Source organism: Nomascus leucogenys, chromosome 21, assembly GCF_006542625.1.
Source record: "Nomascus leucogenys isolate Asia chromosome 21, Asia_NLE_v1, whole genome shotgun sequence".
Lineage (NCBI taxonomy): Eukaryota > Metazoa > Chordata > Mammalia > Primates > Hylobatidae > Nomascus > Nomascus leucogenys.
Window position 1 is genome coordinate 67,628,703 of NC_044401.1, and position 25,602 is coordinate 67,654,304.

Consider the following 25,602-nt stretch of genomic DNA (forward strand, 5'->3'; position numbering starts at 1 on the left):
GGAATAGATTTTTTGTATGTTATGCAACAGGGGATCCAGTTTCTTTTTTCCCATATGGATAACCAAATCCTGGCTTCATTTATTAAATAGTCTATCCTTTCCTCATACATCCTGCAGTGCTCACTCTCATAAATCAAGTTAACATGTATGTGTGGATCTATTTCTAGGTTGTCTGTTCAGCACCACTGATTTACTTGTCTATCATGTGAGAGTGCCATACTTTCTTAATTACTGTAGCTTTATATCTTAGAATCAGCTTGTCAAGTTCCATGAAAAACATTTTGATTGGAATTGCTTTGAATCTGTTAATCAGTTTGGAGAGGCTAAAACATTTTGTGTCTCTTTCCAATAATATGGTATGACTCTCTAAGTTTTCTTTAATGTCTTTCAATAAAATTTTATAATTTTTTTCCATTAAAGGCTTACTCATTTTTTTGTTCGATTTATTGCTCGATATAAATACTTTATTAAAAAAATTACTTACAAACTGCCTGTTTAAAGTACAGTCATGCATTGCTTAATGGTAGGGATACGTTCTCAGAAGTGTATCATTCGGCAGTTTTATTGTGTGAACATCATAGATTGCACTTACACAAACCTAGATGGCATAGCCTACTACACACCTAGGCTCTATGGTGTAGCCTATTGCTCTTAGGCTACAAACCTGTACAGCATGTGACCATCCTGAATACTGTAGACAGTTGTAACACAGTGGTATTTGTATATCTCAACATATCTAAATATGGAAAAGGTACAGTAAAATCAGGGTATTGTACTCTTATGGGACCACCCTGTGTAGTTCATCACTGACCACAACGTTGTTATGTGGCACATTAATGTATATAGAAATGTAATTCACTTTTTAAAATTGATTTCTATCCAGCTACCTTGCCAGACTCTACTATTAACTCTTATGTATAATTTCTCTCCAGTTTTCTATATAGGCAGTAGTAATGCAAGTAATGACAGTTTGGTTTCTTCCTTTTCAGTCTTTATATTCTTCATTTCTTTTTCTTTTCATTTTATTGCACTGGCCTAGGCCCTTCAGTACAATCCCGAATAGATATGGTGGTAATGTATTTATCTTGTACTTTATCTTTAAGAAAATGCTTTCAACATTTTATCATTAAATATGATATTTGCTTTTGTAGATAGCCTTTATCAAGTTAGGAAAGATTCATGTTATTCTTATTTTGCATAGAGTTTTTTATTCTAAATAGTTTTGAATTTTATTGTATTTTTTCCTCATCCTTGGGATGATCTTAAAAATTTTCTCCTTTAATTTGTTAATGTAATGAATGGCATGTGTAAAATTTCAAACAAATTCGGCCTTGCATTCCTGGGATAAACCTATCTTGATTATAATGTATTATTTAAACATGATGCTGGATTTGGCTTGCAAACTCTGTGGGTGCCCACAATCAGGAAGAGGGTATGTATGGGAGGAGGAAAGATTGGCCTATAATTTCCCATTGTTGTACTGTCCTTTCCTGATAAAATGACTTAGCATTGCCTTTTCTGTTCTCTGAAACAGTGCATGTAATATTGAAATGATACATTCCTTGAACCTGCAGTAGCATTCACCAAAAAAAACAAAACAAAAAACAAAAAACAAACAAACAAAAAAAAGCCATTGTGGCTTTCTTTCTTTATGGGAAAACTCTTAACTATTTACTCAGATTTTCTAATTGTTATAGAACTATTCTGGTTCTTTATTTCTCTGAGTCAGTTTTGATAGGTTTTATTTTTCTAAAACTTTGTCCATTTCTAGATTTTCAAACTTTCTGGCATAGAGTTGTTTTTATTTGCTCTTACCTGTTTTCTCCACAGCATCTGTAATTGTTGTCTTTTACATTACTGATAATTGTGCTGTCTCTTTGTTTTTTTGTTTTTAAATTATTTTTGTAAGAGGGTATATTTGATTAGCTACTTTTTAAAAAATTATTTTATTTTATTTTTTATTTTTGGAGATGGAGTCTCATTCTGGTGCCCAGGCTGGAGTACAGTGGCATGATCTCTGCTCACGGCAACCTCTGCCTGCCGAATTCAAGCGATATTCCTGTCTCACCCTCCCAGGTAGCTGGGATTACAGGTGCCCGCCACCACCAGCTAATTTTTCTATTTTTAGTAGAGATGGGGTTTCACCATGTTGGTCATGCTGGTCTCGAACCCCTTACTTCAGATGATCCACCTGCCTCAGCCTCCCAAAGTGCTGGGATTACAGGCGTGAGCCACTGTGCCCAGCCCATTTAACGCTCTTGATCCTCTCTATGTTTGTCTTCTATTTCATTACTTTTGCTTTTATCTGTATCATTTTATTTCATTTGCATTTTGGAAGTTTGTTAGATTCTGCACATAGATGTTAGTAACTTGCTAACATTGACTCTTCATTTAAAACTAAATTTTCAAGTATCTGCTTTATATTCTTCTCACAGATTTGGGAATTTACTGAATTTTCATTACTTTTTCATTCCACATCTTTTCTGATTTTACTCATGAAATTTTGGAAATATTTTTCTCCTTTCCAAGCATATGGATTTTTATAGAAAAGTTTTTGTTGTTGATTTCTAACTTAATTGCATTCTGCCAGATAATTATATCATTGTTTTGAAATTTGTTGAGATTAATTTTATATCTAGAATGGTCTCAGTTTTCATACACTTTTGGTTTTATTCTTAAAAGTAGTGTTGATTTTCGAATTGTTAGCTGCCATGTTGCATGTCTGTCCATTGAATGAAACTTGTTGGTTGGGCTGTTTGTTTTTTGTATCTTTACTGATATGTTTTATCTGTTTAATCTATCCGTTTTGAATTGAAAGAAGATGTGTGAAAATCTCCTATGTTGTCAGTCTTGTCAGTTTCTTCCTGTAGACCTGTCAGTTTTCACTTTATATTTTGAGGCATGTTATTTGGTGTTATTAGTTAATTTATAATTGTTATATCTTCTTGGTAGGTTAAAACGTATCACTAATAATGCTTTTTGCCTTACCATCTATTTTGTCTGATAGTAACATGGCTATCCCAGCTTTCTTTTGATTAGTATTGGCCTGGAATATCTTCTTGTCCTTGGAGGATTTAATTTTTGTGAACATCTCTTCAATAAACCTTTGATGACTGGCTTCCAGTAAATTCAAACCTAACTACAAAAATCTTACATTTTGTATGTGTGAGAAATAAGCTCTGAACATACGACGTAAAGCTGTGATGAATCAGTAATTTGGGAACCAGTTGTGACTTTAGATGTTTTTGGGTTTTTGGTCTTGTCGTTATGCAGATTGACATGTTTGGGTTCTCTAAGTCATGTGTTTCTGTCTTTGATTCCCTACTCCACACTGACTCAGTCAGCAGATCCTTTTAATTCTTCCTATACAGTCCCTTTCATATAAATCCCTCTTTTTGGTCTCACCACCTTTCTTTGAATTCAGGCCTTTATTTCCTCTTCTTTTGCCACAGTGTCCTCCCTGTCATCCTTGCCACCACAGTCTCACTCCCTATCTTGTTTCTTTCCTGTAGTAATGCCAGTCTGACAGTTCTGAAATGCCGTTTTGGATATGGCTGTCTTCCTGGAAGTTCTTTTTTTTCTTTTTTTTTTTTTATAGCTGTCTTTATGAGGTCTTTCTGAACGCTCTGATAACTCCGATTTTGGTGATGGGGATTTCACTCGTCTACCACTGCTACTGTGAGATAGGCTGAGGGATGTACTGTGTCATCTTTTCCTTTCCTTCCTTGTTGGAGTATACTCATTTTTTTCCTTCTTGTCCTTGGAACTAGATTCCAATTTTTCTTTATCTTTCTTGTCCCTTTCTCTTGTCTCTTTCTCATTCTCCTTCTCTTTCTCTCGTTGAAGATTTTTATCTCTGTAGTGTTATACTTGCTCCTGAAAACTCTGGACTGGTTTTTTAGGTCTTTTTCCAAAATTCCATCTCATTCTGAAACTTCATGACTTTGAGCTCAATTTCATGAAGTTGGGCTTGTTTTTCCTCACTCATTTCCGAGTACTTAGAGAACTTGGACTCAGTCATTTCTTCTTTGATTGGATTAGAGTACAGATGATGTTCTTCAGATCTGGAACTTTGAGTATCTTCTTCATCTTCATTTTCTTCTTGATTTTGATTTTGTTTTTCTTCCGATTCTTCATGCTGGTCAAATAACTCCCATTTAGAAGTTGTAACAGCCTGGTGCTTCCAATTCAGATTTGTCCACAGCTTCCCATTTTGATGGGGCAACTTTAAATATAGGCTCATTCTTCTTTGAGTTTTCAGTTGCATCCAAAGGCACTCCATCAAGATCATCATCAGGACTTTTTATAGGGATTCCTTCAAGATCATCCACGGGAGTAGCATCAATAGGAATTCCATCTGCATCTTCCAGAGGTGCACCATCAAGCTTTTCCTCGATGGAAGCACCATCAAGATTGTCTAGTACATCTTCTGTTTCCTTTTCTACAATAATATATACAAGTCCTAAGAAAATATTTTTTAGTTTAATCAAAAATGGTTCTGGATAAATTGCCCAATCTTCCCGTGCTCTAAAGCTTAGGTTGTGTCTGACTTGTCATATCACTGCCTGAGGGTCCACATGCATCCATATGTGCATTTGAAGATCCAGATGAATGAACATCTGACAATCTTGTCTTTGAACTGGTCTCCTCAGAAGTTCTTGATGGCTTGCCTGCAGGACAAAAGCCTAAATGCCTGGGCTGAGTTGGATTCCACACCATCTGCATCTTTCTCCTCATCTTCTAAGCTTAATCCCTCATTCTTGCTGATCAGGCACCCTCCCTCTCCTGCCAAGTAGATGAACTCACTATTTCCCAAATTTGCCATATACTGCAGCTTTTTTTTTTTTTTTGCTTTGGCACATTCCATTTTCTCTACCATATTTGTTACATTTTGCTTTAAGCTTTCTCTAACGAACCCAGCTAAATCATCTCTGCATTGTAAGACTTGAAGTTAACACTGACATCACTCCTCTTGATGATGACTATCTGTAATGCAGCCAGTCGTAGAACTGAAAAGTCTTGCAAACTCTTCTCTTTTGTAAGCCTTTATTTTGTGGATTAATTCACCCCTGCACTGTCGCTGCTGTGTGATTGCTTATCTTGGCATGGCTGACTCTGATACCCTCAAATTCACTTATAAATGAGAACCCTCCTACTCTGAAGCAGGCTAGAGGGCTTAAAAGTTGTCCTTTAAATCTGATTGAAATCTGCTTTCTTCACATTAATTTCAATTCTGGGCCCATATAGACTAAGTTCTCTTTTCAAATGTCTGCCTTCAGCTATCTGGAGATTACTATTGTATCCCTTCTCAGTCTTCCAGATCAACCTCTTCTGCCTTAAATTATTCTTATAGGTCCAAATTTCCAACTCTTTGTCCATCTTGGTCTCTTTTTGGGCAGACTACTTTGTCAGTGTCCCTCAAACCCCTCCCTTTATTTATTATTTTGGTCCAGACCCTTTTAAAGTATCCTCCAGTTTAAATATAATACTTCAGGTTTGACCAGAGAGAAGCAATTGCTTTTGGTTTTTGTGAATATTACTTTGTCAGTCATCTACTTATCACTGGAAACCTTAACTCACTGTATTCTTAGTTTATGACTAGCTGAAACTCTTCATATTCGTCTTTAAGTATAATTCCTCTTCTTTGCTAGCTAGTTCACAGTCTTTGCATTTGTCCCTGTTTAGTTTCACCTTGTTAGATTTGGCATATCCCATCCACCTGTTACGAACTTTTTGGAACTGGAATCTGTCACCTAGGTTATTTCCTGATCTTTGTCACCTTTGTAACACTGTTTATAAACTTGACTCCTGAAATCTAATGAGCAGTCATTTTTTGGAGCAAGCACAAGGTTAGGCACCGTGGAACTAAAGAAGAATTAGATACGGCTTCTGGCCTTAAGGAATTAGAATGAGCATTCTCTGTTTTCACCTAAGACAGTGAGTAGAATGTTGAATGAGGAAGGCTGACGTCAGAACTTTGTACTCTTCCACTAGATACCTTCCTTCAGGTTGAAATCAGTCTGACCTCTAAGGTCAAATGTCAGTCTAGACAACTGTATAATCATACACCCATACTCTGTATTTTGCCCGTAAAGAGACCACAGGAGATTGTCATATGTTTTGTTAAAATCCAGACACAATCTTTGCACAGGGTTCCCAGGTGCGGGCTAGTTCAAGGGATGGCATCAGTGTGTGAATCCATAGTAACTTCTGGGGATCACCTGCTTCATCTCTTATCTGCGTATATGCAGTTCACATATTTTGAGTTCATGGTCTATGGTTTCATCACTTTCCTCCTTCTTTTCAAAAGTTAAGGAAGACATATTTGCCTCTTTCCTGTCTTCTGTGTGGATATTCAAGGCTAGGTATATTTTCCTGATTCCCTCTTCAGTTATTCTGTGATCAGCAGAACACCTTTGTCATTAGTATTAATCTATATCACAGTTTTTGCCTTCTGTAATACTAGATATGATCTTGTACTTTCTGGGCATTTTTCTTCTTTCCTTATCATTCTTAGTTTATTCAACAAACTGACAGCCCTTAGTGAAACTGGCAAAAGCAAACTCCTTCCTGGAACTCCTGAGATGTAGTCTGTCTCAAACCAGTCCCTGATCATTCTGTCATCTTAAGCCATCGTCCACAAAGCCAAATCCTGTTTCTCATTTGGGAAGGCTGAGGTCAGAAAGCTGTCCCCTACTATTAGAAATGTAGCGGGCGTGGGCCAGCTGTAACAGGGGCGAGGGGCGATCACGAGTCAGGAATCGAGAACGGTGAAACCCTCTAAAAAAAAAAAAAAAAAAAAAAAAAAAAAAAAAAAAAAAAAGAAATGTAGCGAGGCCATAGAGTATTATGGTTAAGAGTATGGGCTCTGGAGCCAGCTGGCAGCTTCAGATCTCTGCTCTGTCTGTATGGCCTGGGACAAGCCATTTAAACTCTCTGTGCTTCTGCTATCCATAAAATGGGGGAGAATTAGGAAAATTAGATGAGCTAACACATGCAATTTGTTTAGAACATGTTAACACAGAGTAAGTGGTCAATAATATTTGCTAAGAACAAAGCTCCATTGATGCAATGCTTGTTTAACAATAGCATTGGCTGAATCAGGCAATCAGTCCATAACAATAATAGCCAGCATTTATCAAGGGCTTACTGCATACCAGGCATTGTGCTAAGTGCTTTATAGAGATTATCTCTCTTGATGATCTCATAAGCCCCATATGAATTTGGGTTATGTCCTCATTTTGTTATCACCCCAGGTTACAATTAGGGAAACTGAGGCTCAGAGAGATTAAGTTAACCCAGAGCTTTGTGACTTCAGAGCCTGAGCTCTTAACCTCCTTGCTGTGGTCAGTCAGTTGTTTGCTGACTTCAAAACACATGACCCCCCAATAAACACAGGGCATTTTCTTGGTGAAGTAGCCCATGTGGTCTCTGTTATGGAGCATTTAGTCTGGTTGTAGAGGCAAGACAAGATTTGCAGAGGGCAGAATTAGAGGACTGCTGAGCAAACCCTGGCCCCGTTGCAAGAGACATAGTGATTCAAAGAAGGGGAGGCCAGGCTGGTCTGCAAGACTTAGTGGAGTAGAAGTCTTGAACAGGGAACTAAAGATGGATGGGATCTGACCAGGCACAGAAAGAAGTGGGGAAGATGTGCTAGGCAGGGATGCAACTTGAGGCAAATTCCAAAGTAAAAATAATTGTTCTGGGTCTGGAAGCAGTGATAAACCAGTCGCATTAGTGTAGCAGGTATGTATTGAGATATATAGACTATGTTAGGGAATTGGGGAGATGGAACTAAGTTTGCGGATGTAGAAGTTGCAAGCTAGTGACCCTTGGGTCACTTTTGGCTCTCAGTGAGTTTTTAAAGACTTTAAATTGGTTGTCAACACTTAAAAATTGGAAGATTTTGTGTAAAAGTCTGGATTTACAGCTGCTCTTGAAATAACGGAAGTTCTGGCAGTTGCTGGGCCCACATCCCCACATGGTAACAATTGGCTAGAGCTGGGGCCAGCTGTCTCCATTATGTGGGACAAGTGCTCTCCATTCTGCCACAGACCCCCACCTGCCTGCTAGACTCCATCTGTTTGGCTTCTAGGGGCAGCAGTTTGTGGCCTTGGCCTAACAATAAGGGCTCTGCTACTGGATCAAAGGACCTGCACTTTTTTCCTGCCAAACCGAAGGTCCCATGCAAGCAGGAGCCATGTTTTTCTTGTGCACTGCTGTATAGCTGGGTCCTAGCAAAATGCCCAGCAAATACTGGGCACTCAATAAATGTGGCACCTGGATGGCAGCAGTGACCGTATTATAGTGGAATCAATTTTGGAAGCTGCAGCGGGGTTCTAGAATGCTTAGGGGAAAACATACTGGGGGCACACATCATTTGACCTGGTGGCTCATGTTGAACCCTGTTGTAAAGGCACACTGTGGATGACCATTAAGCAGCAAATAGGCTGCTTATAAAGCAGAGAACAATCTGTGTTTGTGTCGAGGAAAAAACTGCTGGCCATGCAGTGCTCTGTTTCCAACTCCTCTCACTGACATGGATAGCAGCCCTGTTGTTGTTTTCTTCTTTGGACACGTACTAAACAATAGGAATAGAAAATGCATAAGTAAGGCTTGTGGCACATACTTATTTGCCTCACTCAGCAGGACAACAGCATGACAAAGATCATAGCCACGGCTCTGGGCTTTGTGTGTTTTACCAAAAACCTGTAAAATGGAGTTGCTTTCAACTAGGGATATGATCTTTCTTCCTAGATGCTGATGGCAGCTCTTCTCCACGGTTTAGCCTGTGTTCTTGTTTTGTTTATTTATTTATTTCCCTTTCTTTTGCACTTGGTATTCCTCCAGGCTCCATCTGAATGTGCCTTGCCATCGGGAGCACTAGGAAAGAAGAAAGTCAAACTGCCTCTCCCTCAGGCTCAGGCTTTGGAAAATCAAAGCCGAGCAGAGGCAGCTCTTCTCTGCCTGCAGCAGGGTCAGCGATTTGTGTAATGTTTTCCCTGTCGGCTTATCTCTGCTGATTTCTTCTGTTTTTGAGCAAGGGAATGAAGAGTTGTATCATTGCTGCTGCCTTTTTAAGCAGGTGGGATCTGCAGCTGTGATCACAGCCAAGCTCTTTGCTCCCTGCTGACAGCATTCCCTGCTTTTTTGTAAACTGCTCCTTCTAGGGCTGGATTTGTCTCAGTGGAATGAGGTGGCTCCAAGAAAAAAAAAACCACCCAGACTCCCTGACAAGGAATGAAAGGAGCAAAGCACTTATATTTCCCGCCCCACGCAGGAAGCATTTTGATAGCATCGTTTGAATCAAACCATAATTAGGCTTTTGCATGCAGTTCTTGTAGGAACATGAAATGCTAGGCAGTCAACAGGTTTGGTTCTGGCAACCACCTAACCGTGGAGGATTAAGTTGTACTGTGTATTCCTATATTTAGTAAAATAGTATCTCAGAGACCCTTTTTCATTCTTATTTTTAGTAGTCAGTAATTTTTGTAGATAGTAATTTGGGTCTGATTGGGACATGTTGGCAACTCTTCAGTTCTAATTATAGGACAGAGTCTTGAGGACAGAGTGAACGTAGGATTTTAAAAAGATATCCAGCAAATTACTTGAGTCCTAATTGTTGAGGGTCGTGATCACTATAATAGAGTATGTAAGAGATTAATTGTAGCTCCCTACCTGGTAAAACTATTCTAGGAGACTTAATTTGCATAAATGTTTTGTCAAGGACTGGCCCCAATGACATAGGACAGATTCTCCAGTGGTTCTGCTGGCAAATGTCATCGTCCAGCCTCTTGTTCAACTTGTATGTCGGTAATCAACTCTTTAGTTACCCAGATGGTGTCCCTGCTTCAGAGCGTGAGCCAGCACAGTATAGTGCATAGTGGGTCTGCACATGAGGAGCTCTGGCTAATCAGGGATGAACCCTTTGGCAAGGGGCAAGTGTTTGCTTCCGAACATTGGGGGAATATGGAGAATTGAACCTGCTTATGTTTCTGATGAAAGGATCGGATGGGGTCGTACATATGCAAGCAATTTAGAAGCCCTCAAGTATGATGCCATGTGGAGGATTAGTGCTTGGGTTTGTGGCTAGCCCCGTGGTATACCTATGCCGCTAAAGTCTCTAGGCTTCGTCTTTGTCAAACAAATTAGGGCTTTAGATTAGATCTGTGTGGTCTGATTTGGTATTCATTGCCACATGTGGCTATTTTCATTTAAATTAGTTCAAATTAAGTACAATTTAAGGTATAGTTCTTCAGTCACGCTGACATTCTGAATGCCCGACAGCCACACGGGGTTAGTGGCCACCATATTAGACAGCACGTTTCCATCATCATTTGAAGCTTGCTGGACAACCTGGACTCAGTTATCTAGCAGGTTTCCTCCAGCTGGGGATTGATTAGACTTAAATAAAATGGCTCATAAAGTCCTTAAAAGAGGCCTGTGCTTTCAGTTCCCCCCTCCCTTCACAGGCAGACCTGCACCAGGGGCTTGGATGTGCTGAAATCTTTCCTCCTTGTTTGCCTGGTGTCTGAGGCATGAACCCTTCCTGTGATACCTTCTGCAGTGAATTTCTTAGAAGAGGTAAGTTGTAGAATGACACATTCCCAAGCCCTCAAATAGTTTTATCTTGTTTACATAAAATTGTGACTTGGACAGAATTTTCGTTCTCTTTTATTAAACCTCTGGGTCTTCCTTTTCAAGAACAAGATGACCTGTGGTCATTTTCTGTGTACAAGGGACAGCTTAGGCTCAGGGTCGGGCTCAGGCCGCAGTGGTGTAGTATGAACTTGGGCAGCAGATGAGGCTTTGGAGGTGCAGGTTGGCCCACAGAGGTGGATGGATGGTACAAGAGCTATGGTTTAGAGATGGATACGTGATCTGGAGACTAGCAATAGCTATGTCAGAATCGACATCCAAATGGCTTTTAGAACTGGGAGCAGGGGATCGTTGAGTGTCTTACACTAAGCTTAATAGACTGGAGGTTCAAGCTGAGAAGACGTGGAAGAGCTGAAAACAGGAATAAGCTAGGTCCCACAGTTTAGGCTCTTCAGTGATGTATAGGGTCCCCAAGGTCACCTTTCAGTGAGGCCTTCCCTAAATAGTCATAAAAAATTGAAAATCCCCTGACCCGAGTGCTCCTTGGCTACCTTTTGAGTTCTGTTTTATATTTTCATGGCACTTATATCATCTAGCACACTATATTTTACTTACTTTTATTATCTATTATTATTTTAGTATTTATTATCTTTTCTTACACAAGAATATAAGCTCCATGAGCACAGGAATTGGTCTGTTTTGTTCAGGGCTTGAACACATAGTACTTTCAAGTATTTATTTGGCCAGGCATGGTGGCTCATGCCTGTAATCCTAGAACTTTGGGAGGCCAAGGCAGGCAGATCACCTGAGGTCAGGAGTTCGAGACCAACCTGGCCAACATGCCGAAACCCCTTCTCTACTAAAATACAAAAATTAGCTGGGTGTAGTGGCACATACCTGTAATCCCAGCCACTCAGGAGGCTGGGGCACAAGAACTGCTTGAATCTGGGAGGCGGAGGTTGCAGTGAGCCGAGATTGCACCACTGCACTCCAGCCTGGGTGACAGAGTGTCTCAAAAAAAAAAAAAAAAAAAAAAAAAAAAAGAGTAATTATATATATCTATATATCTATATATCTATATCTATATCTATATCTATCTATCATGTGAATCTGGGAGGAGGAGGTTGCACTGTATTCCAGCCTGGGCAACAGAAGGAAACTGTCTTAAAAAAAAAAAAAAAAATGAATGAGTGAAAAATGCAGCCCTGATGCGCTGTTTCAGTGCAGTCTGGAGGTGGAGCTACTCTTGGGAGGCCAGTGCCATAGAAGGAAGTAACGGGTAGAGGTCTGAGGAGACAGGCAAGTGGTGGCATCTGAATGGACAGAAATGGGTTCAGGGGCAGGCATGTGGACCCTGGCTTCAGGCAAGGTCCCTATGAAAGTTGAAGATCTTGTACAAGAAGGCAGCTAATGGGCAGAAAGCCCAGCTTTGCAGAGTCAGGGTTTTGAGATAAAATGTTTCTGAGTCTGGGCCTCAGGATCAGTCTGGCCTAGAAGAGGGGCTAAGGAAAGAACTCTTGAGCCATGGAACCATTAGAGTAGGGCCCCATGCATGTTTTTACTTAAAGTCAAGATTGGTAAGTAAATGCAAGGTGGAGATTCGTCCTCATGCTCTGGGTGCAAGAGGGATGGGACAGAGTCAGGCTGCCCTGTACACAATGTGTGAAGTCAGCAATGCCCCACCACAACAGTTGACCCAGGAACAGGGGGAGCCCCCCACCATTCCCATCCCACTGTTTGATCAGATCCAAGAGTCCACAATATTGAGAGTGAATGAAAAGTGTCAGCTGGTAATAATGACTTCAACATAGTCACAACTCTCTGGGGCGTTCCAGACATCATGGTGCATATGTATTACCTGGGAGTCTTGTTAAAAAGACTCCTATTCAGAGACCTGGGTTGGGGGCTGAGATTCTGCATTTCTAAGAAGTTCCAAGATGATGCTGCTGCTCCTGGTCCAGGGTTATGCTTTCAGAAGCAAGGCTTTATCAAGGAAAGAAACTAAATATTAGCCATTGAAGTCAATTGCCTTTATTAAAAGTATTTTAAAATTCTCCTTAGATAGTCTAGGGGCTGTCATTTAAGGGTATTCTGGTAGACAGATGCTTTTCACTTCGATTTAGTTTTTGAGAGAGTATAGGCAAGCATAAAATACACTTTCCCAAGTTTGATTTTCTATAGAGGACCACTTGTCAGAACTGCTGTCAAGTCTGGCTTTCAGATCCCATGTTTCCTGAGGCAGTTGTTGAATACTTCAAACCCTAGTAGTCGGGGCTCCATGGCTCATGCAAATAATCCTAGCACTCTGGGAGGCCAAGGCAGGGGTGTCACTTGAGCCTAGGAGTTCTAGGCTGCCATCAGCTGTGATTGCACCACTGCACTCTACCTCTTCTACTTGTAAGTAAGTGGTTCTGCATAGTGTGGTATGTGGGCACCGGGTAGGGTGTGATATATATGCGCCAAGCTACAGATCACGCCGGACCAGGTTCGGAAGTTTGTTCTTGTGATGTGGATGAGGTGGCGGCATGTAACTCACTCTGAAGGCTTCCTGCGCTTTGTAAAAATTACTACCCTGGAAGTTTTCATGGGAATAAAAAGAAGACCCCAAACCATGGACATTTTGAAATTTGTGTTCTGATAGTCAGGATCTGGTGTAAATAGATGATCTTACGTGCATCTCTCCTGCGTACCACATTCCCAGATAGAATATATAGTCCTGTGGAATGTGGTCTGTAAGTCCTTGCAGTCCTAGGATGTGGCCCTGTACCAGGGCTTGTGCTGTGATTCCACAGCTCCTATGTCACTGAACCTTTCCTACTTTTCTCCTCATAGTACTTACAAAAGTTTCATTTTAGATAACTCCTTTTCTAGAACCTCTCTGCTTCTCCTCTCTCTTCCCCTTCCCTCCTTCCGAGCCTGAAATGGCTGTGTCTTCTCTCTGTTCATGGCCAGTACTCAATTCTTGCTCTTTGAGGTGGTTATGGTCCATGAAGTCACTGTGAACACTGAATTAGTGAATTCTGAACCATTGTTCCCAGGGGAAATACAGGTTAGGTTCCTGTGAATGTCTGGTCATAACACTTAACCTTGTTTTATGTGTGTTTCTATTTGAAGTCATCTTATTTAATATATATTGTCCATTCGTTAATATTGAACCCACAGCCAACAGTACTAAAACTCATGCCTGAACAAAGTGATCTCGGTCAGGCACATCTCAGCCTCCTTCCGCTTAGGAACACTGAACAGCCTTTCAGCATTACGCTTAGGGGCACTTTAAACAATGAAATCACCGACAAAAAGGGCAAAAATGAAAAAAACACGGCATTAAGTAGGCCACGTAAAGGAACCTTGTGTAGAGTGTGAGAGCTGAGACAAGAAGTCAGAATGTCATCATCTCGTAGCACCTGAGCTGGAAACGTGCGTTGGGAAACTCGAAAATTTCTCTTTTCTGTGTATGTCCTCAAGGGACCACAAAAGCACTGTAAATATTGACTTGGGGGGGAGTTACAATTAAATTTTACTGAGTACCTAAATTCACAGATATGGAATTGGTGAATAATGAGGCTTGACTTTACCTTATAGGCAATTTCACAAGGTAAAGTTGGTAGAGGGACCAAAACAGTAGGGCAAAAAGGAAGAAAAAGTTAGTCTTTTTTTTTGTCAAAGCATTTGATATTTGAAAAAATTTAAAAAGCATTGAAATAGTCAAGCTGGGAAGAATTAGGACTTTGGTGGACTTTCCCCCCTTATTTTAACATACAGAATGGTTTTCATTTAGAATTATATGTGCAAAGAAACTGTCTTCTGAGTGCCCAGGGCATCGTATCCCCATCCTTCTCATAGACTTACTGCACGGTGGTATTGTGGCTTGCCCCTTGCCCACCACACGCTGATATTATATTGATCGTTTAGGTCAAATACTGTGTTTTGTATTCCCCTTTGGATCCACTAACCCTAGCACATAGTAGGTGGTCAGTAAGTATTTGTGGAAAGACTGACTTGGACTTTGGGCATTTGAACTGAAAAGCCGCAATTCAGTCTGATTGCTTCTGGTCCTGGTCCACAATGCCTTATCCACAATTCTGAAATCCAGAAAGTTCTGAAAACAAAAGTATTTCCAGGGCAGTTGGCATGGAACCTGACTGACATGAACTTGTTTGGTCACTTGAGCTATTTACAATCTTGGAGTGACTAGTCATACATTTTCATTCAGAAATATCAGGGTATTTGCTTAAAAGATGCTGCCGAGAGTGCTGGGCAATATGTGACATATGTCATTAATTTCTACCTTTCTAAAATGCAAAAAAAAAAAAAAAAAATCAGAATTTTGAAACCTGGCTAGGTCCAAGGGCTTCAGATAAGGCATTGTTGTGGTAAAATTTAGGGATTTTCTATAGAAATTTTATTTGAGGAAATTGAAAGTTTGTGAGAGAATTAGCTAGAGGCATAAATGATTGTAGTCTCTGGCTGATAAGAGTAAAATTAAGTGACAAAATTTGATGGCATAACTCCTTAAGGTTATGTGTAGAGTCAAAAGCCCCTGGGTGCTGAGAACATTTCTCTTATTTTGAATAGGAGGCTTGAACAATGAAAGCAGAGGATTGGATTAATCTTAAATTTCATTATAAATACAAAGAAATACATACTTTGAGTATACCCTATTGGCCGACGTGGTGGCTCACGCCTAGCACTTAGGTAGGCTGGGGCAGGCGTGTTGCTTGAGGCCAGGAGTTTAAGACTAGCATGGGCAACATAGCAAGACCTCATCTACAAAGAAAAAAGAGTCTACCATATATATCTACATTTGCATGTGTCAACAGGTACATGAGTGGAGTTCATTAGAAAAAGCGATCCAACAAGGTCGGGAGTTTGAGACCAGCCTGGCCAATATGGTGAAACCCCCATCTCTACTAAAAACACAAAAATTAGCCGGGCGTGATAGCACGTGCCTGTGGTCCCAGCTGCTCGGGAGGCTGAGACAGAGGAGTTGCTTGAACATGGGAGGCAGAGGTTGCAGTAAGCCGAGATTGCACCATTGCGCTCCAGCCTGGGCAACACAGTGAGACTCTGTCTCAAAAAAAAAAAAAAAAAAAAAAGAAAAAGAAAAGAAAGAAAAAGGAAAAAGCAATCCAAAGTGCCAAAAATTGAAGCAAAACAAGCCCGAGCAGTGCTGAGGTCTACCAGAGAAACTCCCCCACCCCTCTTTCCTTACAGTCACAACGAATGAAGCACCTGAGGACTTGACAGAGTTGTCTTTTCATACCTCCACCCCCGGGGGAAGGGTTTCTTTTTTTATTGTGTACCTTTTACTTGTAATTATAGACATAGAATGGGGGCCTATGATGCCCATTTTTTAAAGCTATTTTGATTTTTGTTTTTGTTCTTTTTTTTTTTTTTTTTTTTGAGACAGGGTCTCTGTCGCCCAGGCTGGAGTGCAGCAGCTCAACCACGACTCACTGCAGCCTCGACCTCCCAGGCGCAAATGATTCTCCCACCTCAGCCTCTTGAGTAGCTGGGACTGCAGGTGCACACCACCATGTTCAACTAATTTTTAAATTTTTTGTAGAGATGGGTTCTCACTATGTTGCTGGTCTCAAAATCCTGGACTCAGGTGGTCCTCCTACCTCAGCCTCCCAAAGTGCTGGGATTACAGGCCTGAGCCACCACATGCAGCCTGTTTTGAGAAAGTAAGCTCTACTCCGTAGTACACAACTTAGAAAAAATTGTTCACCTTAAGTAAAATATTTATACTGGTGGCATAAAGATTCTTGGTAGCTCATGTTCAGATTTTTTATTGGATAAGATGAAGTATTAGATAGGCTTGGAAGTAAAGTAAAAATAATGGAAATTCTTGTTTTATACTTAACCCAGAAAGTACTAAAGTTGGTCTGTAGGCCAGAAGTCTTGGGGGAAAAATGCCTATAAAATGATATGGGAAATGACCCATAGACAGTGCTTTACTCATACCTCAGGAACAACCTCAGTAGCAATGAATTGTGCGTGTACTTGTGCAAAGAAAAACTCTTTCTGTGTATAGTGTGCACATTGAAAGAGACAGCTAATGGATCTTTCTCTAGGCATAGTTTTGAAATTCTTTTTGGGTTTGGTAGAATGCTCCATGCCTTATAAAAGGAAGTTTGAGATGAGGGTGCAGTATTGGTGGTCCTGACAGTTTTCAAGGGGAAATGGAAGCCATCCTGAGATCCTGTCCACCCTCAGGACTGTCCTCCTCTCTCTCTGGCTTGAGACTTCTTTCCAGGACTCAAGGAATTTTTAAGTTAATTTTTATTGTATATGTAGATTATAAGTATACAAATAATGAATTCTCATAAAGGAAAACACCATGTAACAACCACCCCAGTCAAGAAATGTGCCTTAAAGACACTCCAGGGGCCCCTTCGTGCACACCCTACCTTGTGACCACTGTCCTGACTTCTGTCACTAGCCACTGGCTTTGCCTGTTTTTGAACTTTGTATAATTGAGATAATAAATACAGTACACACTCCTTTGTGTGTGGCTTCATTCATTCAGCATTATTTTTGGAGCAATCTGACTCTCAACATCAATTCCTAAAAGTGTCTTTAGGGCACCTTAAAAAAAATCTCCCAATAAATTGGCCTGAGAGCATTATACCCTAAAAAGGAATGCAGCAAGTAATATAACTCTGTGTGAGTGGGGATGCTGGGGAGGGTTGGATATTGAGTAGATTACAGATGGGCACATTTCCTGAGCACTTTGCTCTTGGTCTTTGCTGATCAGACCTAAGACCCAGCCATCAGGACTCCCTGCCACCCCCAGCACAGCCCTCTCTGTTCCAACAAGGACCTGTGTTCAGAAGGATCTCTTGAATGCTGAATGCTACAGCTCCTAGGCCTGGCTCTCCTACAGAAGAGACACAAGTTAAATAGCTGTTCTTATTAAGTCAGTGAGCTATCCTGATTGGCACAGCATGGGGTTGTTTGTTTAGGACTGTGGGACAGTACAGCAGCTCTTCCCGAGAGATGGACACTCCGTGTTGTGACTGGCCCTGTCTCGTGCCTCTGTGCCATAACGGTGCCCTCTTGTGTTCATCCCTGCTTTCTCTGTAGGAAAACAAGCGTTACAGACATTCTTTTAGAGAGCATATTAACCATGGTTCAGAGTGACTTGGAAGAGGCAGAGCTTTTGTGATATGTCAGTCATTTAATAATTCCAGAAAACTCAAACTGAGCCAGCAGGCAATGCATTACTTTCATTCATTTTGTGGAATAGGATTGGCATTAAGAAACCATAGAATGGTTCTGGGTTAACTAGTTGATGCCATTGTGGCATGCATTTTAGAAGACATTTTGACCAGGCGCAGTGGTTCATGCCTATAATACTAGCACTTTGGGAGGCTGAGATGGGCAGATCACGAGGTCAGGAGTTCGAGACTACTCTGGCCAACATGGTGAAACCCCATCTCTACTAAAAATATAAAAAAATTAGCCAGGCATGGTGGTGTGCCTCTGTAATCCCAGCTACTTGGGAGGCTGAGGCAGGAGAATCGCATGAACCCAGAAGGCGGAGCTTGCAGTGAGCCGAGATCGTGCCACTGCACTCCAGCCCGGGCGACAGTACGATACCCCGTCTCAAAAACAAAAAAGAAGACATTTCATTGCATATTGTAACAGTGACTGCATAAATATTCTGAATTTTCTAAGTTTTTGCCTCACATTATATTGTAAAGACCTGCATGCTTCTGCTTCTGCATAACGCAGTCAACACACCAACACTTGAGTAGTTTGTCTTAGTACTGTGAAAGCAGTATAGCACACATACTTTACATTTTGTAGCCAAAGAAAATTAGCATTTAGAACAAACATCCAAAGAAAACATATGAAGTCACTTGACCTTGTCTTTTATCTGAGTATGCCAGGAAATTTTGAAAGCAGTTATTTTTTATTCTGCTTTCAGAATGGGACAGTGAAGTTAAAGGAGATACCATTTGAAAATTTAGCCAGGACTTCCACTTCCTTACACCTCAGAACTCTCCTCAAATGTCAAGCTCATAATAGTGAATGTCAGTATGTTGGAGAGGGAAGGGCAGAGCCACCCAGCTGGTTGTCCAGGACACCCCAAGTAGGCTTCAGGCGAGTGTGCATATTGCCCCCCTCAGCCCTCGGGATGGCCGGTAGGATGTAGGCCAGCCTGGTGAGTTTACCCAATGCGCCATGCTGGATAGAGACAGTTTTCTGTGTGTTCCGTGATACGAAACACCTTGGGTAGCATTGCTTTAACTAGACTGCTTTTGCAAGGCTCTCTGAGAACATTTTAGCTGAATTGTGAATGAGTAGGAACCAGCATGGGAAGACTTGTGGAAGAGCATTCCAGAAAGAAGGGAACAAGTACGAGGCTGTGCGAGAATTTGTTGGTGTGTCCTTGGGACAGAGAGAGGGCAGTTAGGGGAGTTAGCTCAGCGACCTGGATGGGAATCATGGGAGAGCCAGAGTGGTGGGGGCCAGGTCTTACACAGCCTTTTCTTAAGTGGGGAGTTTGGATTTTATTCTGAGTGTTTGGGAAGTCATTGCAGGTTTGTAACAGGGGTACATTGTGATCATAGTGTAAAAGCATAGCATTTTGGGCTTGGAGGGGAATTAGAAACAAACTAATCTATTCCCCTCATGTTATTATGCAAAGAAAACTTTTCTGTGCCTTGCTGTTGTTATTTTTAGTGGTGTCTTTTTTTTTTTTTTCCATTTGTAAACTCAGGAACATACTATGCAATGCTTTCTAATTTCTGTCTGCTGTAAAGATCTTCATCACTGATGTTCTTCTATATTCATTTCCTAAGGCTGCTGTAACAAATTACCACAGACCGGGTGGCTTAAAACCACAGACCTTATTCCTTGCATTCCTAGAGGCTAGAATTCCAAAATCAAGGTGTCATTTGGGTTGGTTCCTTCTGCAAACTCTGCAGGAGAATCTGTTCCATGCCTCTCTGCTGGCTTCAGCAGTTGCTGGCAACCCTAGACATCCCCTGGCATATGAACACATCACACCAGTCTCTGCCTCTATCTTCACATGGCATTCTCTGTGTCCCTGTGAGTTTACATTGTGTTTTCTTTAAGGACGCCAGTTGGTGGACTGAGGGCCTACCCTAATCCGGTATGACCCAATCTTGATTACATCTGCAAAGACCCTGTTTCCAAAACAGGTGACATTCACAGCTTCCAGGGCTTAGGACATCAACACATCTTTGTCGGGGACACAGTTCAACCCACAGTATCTTCCTTCTGCCACCAACTTTATAGTGATACCTTCTCCATTTAGTTGGCTGACCTACACTTAGTTAATTGAATCCAAACAGCCATTTCATTTGGACAGTTAACAGGTTAAAATCCTACATCATTAAACAACACTGTCCTTTTTTCACACAGATGAAATGTAGGAATGTTGTCAGAATTGTTCAGGTCTGATGTGCCCAAATACCATGCTTCATGGAGTAGTCATAGAGAAGAAAATGGATTGGAGAGCTCTGCTTCATCCTGCGACTTGTAGTCCCCATTTCTTCTGTCCTTTCCTATCCTACAAAGGTGTTTTTTACTTAACCAGATAATTGGTTTCATTCATAATTTATTCTCTACCTTGTACTAGAAATTATTTAAAGCATTTCTCTCCCTTTTTCTCTCTCTCTCTCTGTGTGTGTGTGTGTGTGTGTGTGTGTGTGTGTGTGTGTGTATAAAACAAGATGGCATAAAGGTGAAGGTAAAAGAAAAAAATTAAAAGTAGAAACAGGCCGGGCGTGGTGGCTCATGCCTATAATCCCAGCACTTTGGGAGGCTGAGGCGGACGGATCACCTGAGGTCAGGGGTTTGTAGACCAGCCTGGCCAACATGGTGAAACCCTGTCTCTACTAAAAATACAAAAATTAGCCAGGCGTGGTGGTCCGTGCCTGTAATCCCCACTATTCAGGAGGCTGAGGCAGGAGAATTGCTCGAACCCAGGAGGCAGAGGTTGCAGTGAGCCGAGATTACGCCACTGCACTCCAGCCTGGGTGACAGAGCGAGACTCTGTCTCAAGAAAAAAAAAATAGAATCAAAATGAAACTGGAGGCAAGAAGGAGCTGCAGGTACATTCTGTCATGTTGAGTGAGTCACACATTTGAATTCCCCAGCAGCCCGTATGGAATGGGAGACTTTGCGAGGTACACAATTCAAGTGAGGTATACAATTCCAAGAGGTTCATGGGGCTGTTATTTAAATCAGCTTTTGGGATCACAGTGAAGCACATTTCAGCAATAGCATTTCTGCTAGGGAGTAGAGAGAAATGTGGCAAATTTATGAGACACACATTTCCATCTCTGCGAATTTGATCTGGGCTGGCAAAAATGTAAAACAGTTGCAAAGTTGGGGTGAACTGCATTTCTTTCACACAGTTCTTTATGGACATTGTACCTTTCTTAACTATTTGTCACCCTCACCCTTGAATTTCTTAAGTGGAGGTTGGGGTTGAGCCAAATGGTGGCTTCTCTGCATTTGGATAAACCTTATGAGAGCCATTCTTTTCAGTATTTAGCATTGCCATAGCGAGTGTTTTTTTCTAAGTCATTTATTTTTCTCAAAAAATGGATGTGTGTGTATGTGTGTACTAATGTGTGTGGGCAGATGTATGTATAGGCACGTGTGTGCGCATGTATGTATGTACATGTTTGTGGGCACATGGCACATGTATGTGTGTGGGCACATGTATGTATGTACGTGTTTATGTGCAGACTGTACTCAAAAACATTGCTGGAGCTAGAGCCTGTCTCCTTGCCTGTAGCTCCCCTGCTTTCACCCCTTCTGTGCAGGAGAGTCATTCTGATGGAGGACTTTTTAAACATGTAGCCCACCTGTTTATCGTTTGACGATTAAAGTAAATGATTCTCTATATAATTGTGAACCAGGGGAAACTTATGTGAGTTCACACATAATTAACATAAAAAGTAAGAACTGTTCTGCTTGAGGTCTTTAGAGTTGTCTTTCTGTGATAATAAGACATCTGCTTTGGTCCTCCATGGCTCAAAGAAGGTGCCACATTATTTTCTTATTTTACCAGTAGGGATAATAATAGTACCTATTTCACAGGGTTGCTGTAAGTACTTCATGAGTTTACCATGTGAAATACTTAGAAAGCCTGCACAGAGTTACTGCACAGGAAGTGCAAGCCTTTTGTATTAACGGATACTGTCAAGGAACCTTTGTCCTTTTGCGTAGCATCCAAGAGGTGGTTGAGTCTTTATTATCGCTGTTTGCCATAGTGATTTGACTATATTACTCAAATACATCTAAAAATTTTATTCCTTGGCCCAGCGCAGTAGCTTATGTCTATAATCTCAGCACTTTGGGAGGCTGAGGCAGGAGGGTCACTTGAGCCCAGGAGTTTGAGGGGCTCAATGGACAATGTAGCAAGCCCCTGTCACTACAAAAAATTTATAAATTAGCCAGGCGTGGTGGTGTGTGCTTCTAATCCTGGCTACCCCGTAGGCTGAAGTGGGAGGATTGCTTGAACACAGTACATTGAGGCTGCAGTGAGTTGTGATTGAGCCACTGCACTCCAGCCTGGGTGATGGAACAAGATTCCATCCCTAAAAGAATAAAAAAAAAAAAAAGTAAAAATAAAAATTTTATTTCCCCCACCTTCTTGGGATCTGCAGTCTAATGTGTCAGATATATATTAATGCGTTCATGAATATTTGTATTCTCTACTAAAGCACTAAGGACTAGAGTTCATAAACTTTTTTGAAAAGTGGCATAGTTGTTGAATTGTTGGAATCGTCTTGAGAGCTTTTATCAATCTAATTATAAGAAACCCACAATTGGCTTTTCATAAAAGGATATGAAGGTCTATTTTGTGATTTTTAAAACTTTGATATATTTTGTAATATTTCAAGAAGACAGAGTTATTTTCTGCCAGGGACTTTTGGAAAGTGGTCACTGTCATTTCCTTAAGGAATGATTTGATGCTGATTATTTTCTAGCTCCACATTGTATTTTTCCTAAGCTTAGTACATCACAGTCAAGCTGACTTCTCCATAGGAATTAAGTAGCATTGAAGTTTTCAACAGTCTTTTTCAAAGATTAAATAATTTATATTACTCTTGTAACAACTACCCTGTAAGCAGCTGAAAGAGAGCAGGTGAGAGAGAAGAGCCCTTTAAGCTTGGAACTTTGGGATTAATATCTTGTTGCAACTTTTCCAATTTAAGTCACACAAACTTTCAAGCTGCATCAAAGTAGCCAGTCATGTCAACTGCATTTATAAAGTGGAAGAATTGGAGGAAATGACTTCTGTGCTCCCTTAAAGAATGAAATTTCAGTGGATCTCTAGTACAGCCACCTATATGTGTCATGCAGGAAGTCCTTTCTGAATATTCATTGAGTTTCTGCACTTAGAAAGTTACAAAGAAACGCGATGGTAGTCATAACTCAAAAATATTCACTAAGGAGCAAGCCCCTTAATAAATTTCATCCGCATTCTAGTATATCATTTCCTTCCCATCATCTTTCCCATCCATCTTGCCAGTATTTTTGTTGTTTGACTTGTTGATCATTGATATTGTACAGTGCAAATAAATTGCAAGTCAACCAAAAGACCAAGGATTTCACGAAAACATTGGAAGTGATATGGGGGATGTGCTTGAACCACATGGAACCACTCACCATAGTAAACAATTGAAGAAGAAAACTCTACAATAATAGTGAAATTAATGGAAAGTCCTTATTTTGAATATTAAAGGATTGATTAAAGGATTGATTTGAGCATCACATGATTGAGAGGCCCTTGAGGAAACTGATGATACCCTTGATTTTTTTCTGTAAGAATTACCTTCTCTGATTCTGCTACAAAAAGACCAACATGAAGTGATGAATGTTAGATGGTGCTGTAATATAATTTTGTTAGAACAATTACAAATACAATTAATATTTGGTTCATTCTTTGCTGTTTTTGAAAATTAGTACATGGTTGCAGTTTTAACCTACATATTGTTAACATTGTTAAATATTTCATCAATTTATTTTTGTAGTTTGTAGTTTTGTTTCAAGGTGAAGTGCTTGGTTTTTGCTGTTGTGTTTTTGACACAGAGTCTCCCTCTGTTGCCGAGGCTGGAGTGTAGTGCTGCAGTCTCTGCTCACTACAACCTCCGCCTCCCAGGTACAAGTGATTCTCCTTCCTTAGCCTCCTGAGTAGCTGGGATGACAGGTGCCTGCCGCCACACTCAACTAATTTTTATATTTTTAGTAAAGACAGGATTTCACCATGTTGGCCAGGCTGGTCTTGAACTGCTAACCTCAAGTGATCTGCCCACCTTGGCCTCCCAAAGTGCTGGGATTACAGGTGTGAGCCACTGCCTCCAGCCTCAAGGTGAAGTTTTAACCTTATCATCATTATTTACTATTAAATTTTGGTCTCCATTTTAAGTTGATTTACTTTTTTCTGATCTATTATCCTCTATTAATGAGCGTCTCCACTATTTATTTCAGCTCTACAGGGTGTACTGTGTTATAGTGATGCCCTGTGATGTCCCTCCAAAATTCATGTCCTTGCAGAACCTCACAATGTGACCTTATTTGGAAATAGAGTTATTGCAGATGTAATTAGTGAAGATGAGGTCATGCTAGAGTAGGGTGGGCCTTTAATCCACTATGACTGGTGACCTCATAAGAAAAGAAGAGACACTAAGACACACACATAGTGAAGGATGGCCATGTGAAGTCACAAACACATAGGGAGAACACCCTGAACAACAGAGGCAGAGCTTGGAGTGATGCATTTACAAACCAGGGAACTCCAAGGATTGCCAGCAACACCAGAAGCTAAGAGAAGGGCATGGAAGGGATTCTGCCCTGAGAAGGAACCAACCCTGCTGACTCCTTAATTCTGGACTATTAATAGTAGCCTTGGCCAGGTGCGGTGGCTCACGCCTGTAATCCCAGCTCTTTGGAAGGCTGAGGCAGGCGGATCACGAGGTCGAGAGTTCGAGACCAGCCTGGCCAACATAGTGAAACCCCGTCTCTACCAAAATACAAAGATTAGCCGGGTGTGGTGGTGTGTGCCTGTAATCCCAGCTACTCAGAAGGCTGAGGCAGGAGAATTGCTTGAACCCAGGAGGTGGAGGTTGCAATGAGCCGAGATCGTGCCATTGCATTCCAACTTGGGCAATAGAATGAGACTCCGTCTCGGAAAAAAAAAAAAAAAAAAAAAGAAAGTAGCCTCAGGAGCTGTGAAAAATAAATTTACTTATTTTGTTTGCTGCTACCAGTTTTTGGTGGTTTGTTATGGCAGCCTTAGGAAACGAATACAGGGAGTTTTCAGAAAATGATTCTGCTGATCCATGGACTAGATGATGTTTCTCAGAGCCTACGCCCACAAAATGGCATAAAAGCCAGTTGAAATTTGTATGAGAAGTTGTTTTATTGGCCCAAACTAGATATGGTTTAAATAACTCTTTATCTTGCAGCCTTCCTTGTATTAAGTTAGTCGTTTCTTGTTCGTAGAGAGTCGTTTCTTGTTTTTGTTAATGGCTGCGCTAGAAGTGCTTTTCACTGTTACAGAATAAGAAGAGACAGCTCCGGGTTCCTCTGTGCATCCATTGGTATTTGTTTTCTTTTGTGGCTCTCAGATTCAAGATAGGAATTTCACCAGCAACTTCTACTTAAAGCCAGTGCATTAATACCTTTAGATCAGGCTACATACACGTATTTTGGGCCAAGGAACCTAAAGTATGGATCGGGTTATTTTCAGTAGAGAGGATTTATGACATGTCATTATCATAAATGCCCTTTTTAAAAATTTAACTTTTAAGTTCAGGGACACGTGCAGGTTTGTTATATAGGTAAACTTGTGTCATGGGAGTTTGATGTACAGATTATTTTCGCCACCCAGGTATTAAACCTAGTACTCATTAGTTGTTTTTCCTGATCATCTCCCTCTACCTACCCTCCATCCTCTGATAGGCCCTGGTGTGTGTTGTTCCCCTCTGTGTGTCCATGTGTTCTTAC

The 25,602-nt window shown here is 40.9% G+C and overlaps 1 protein-coding gene and 1 pseudogene across 1 annotated transcript in view; one reads left to right on the plus strand and one right to left on the minus strand.

The window, feature by feature from the left end:
• SHQ1 (SHQ1, H/ACA ribonucleoprotein assembly factor) overlaps nucleotides 1-25,602 on the plus strand; it is a 104,759-nt gene that overhangs the window by 70,573 nt on the left and 8,584 nt on the right. The window lies entirely within an intron of this gene.
• On the minus strand, nucleotides 3,484-4,825 carry LOC115832177 (annotated as a pseudogene).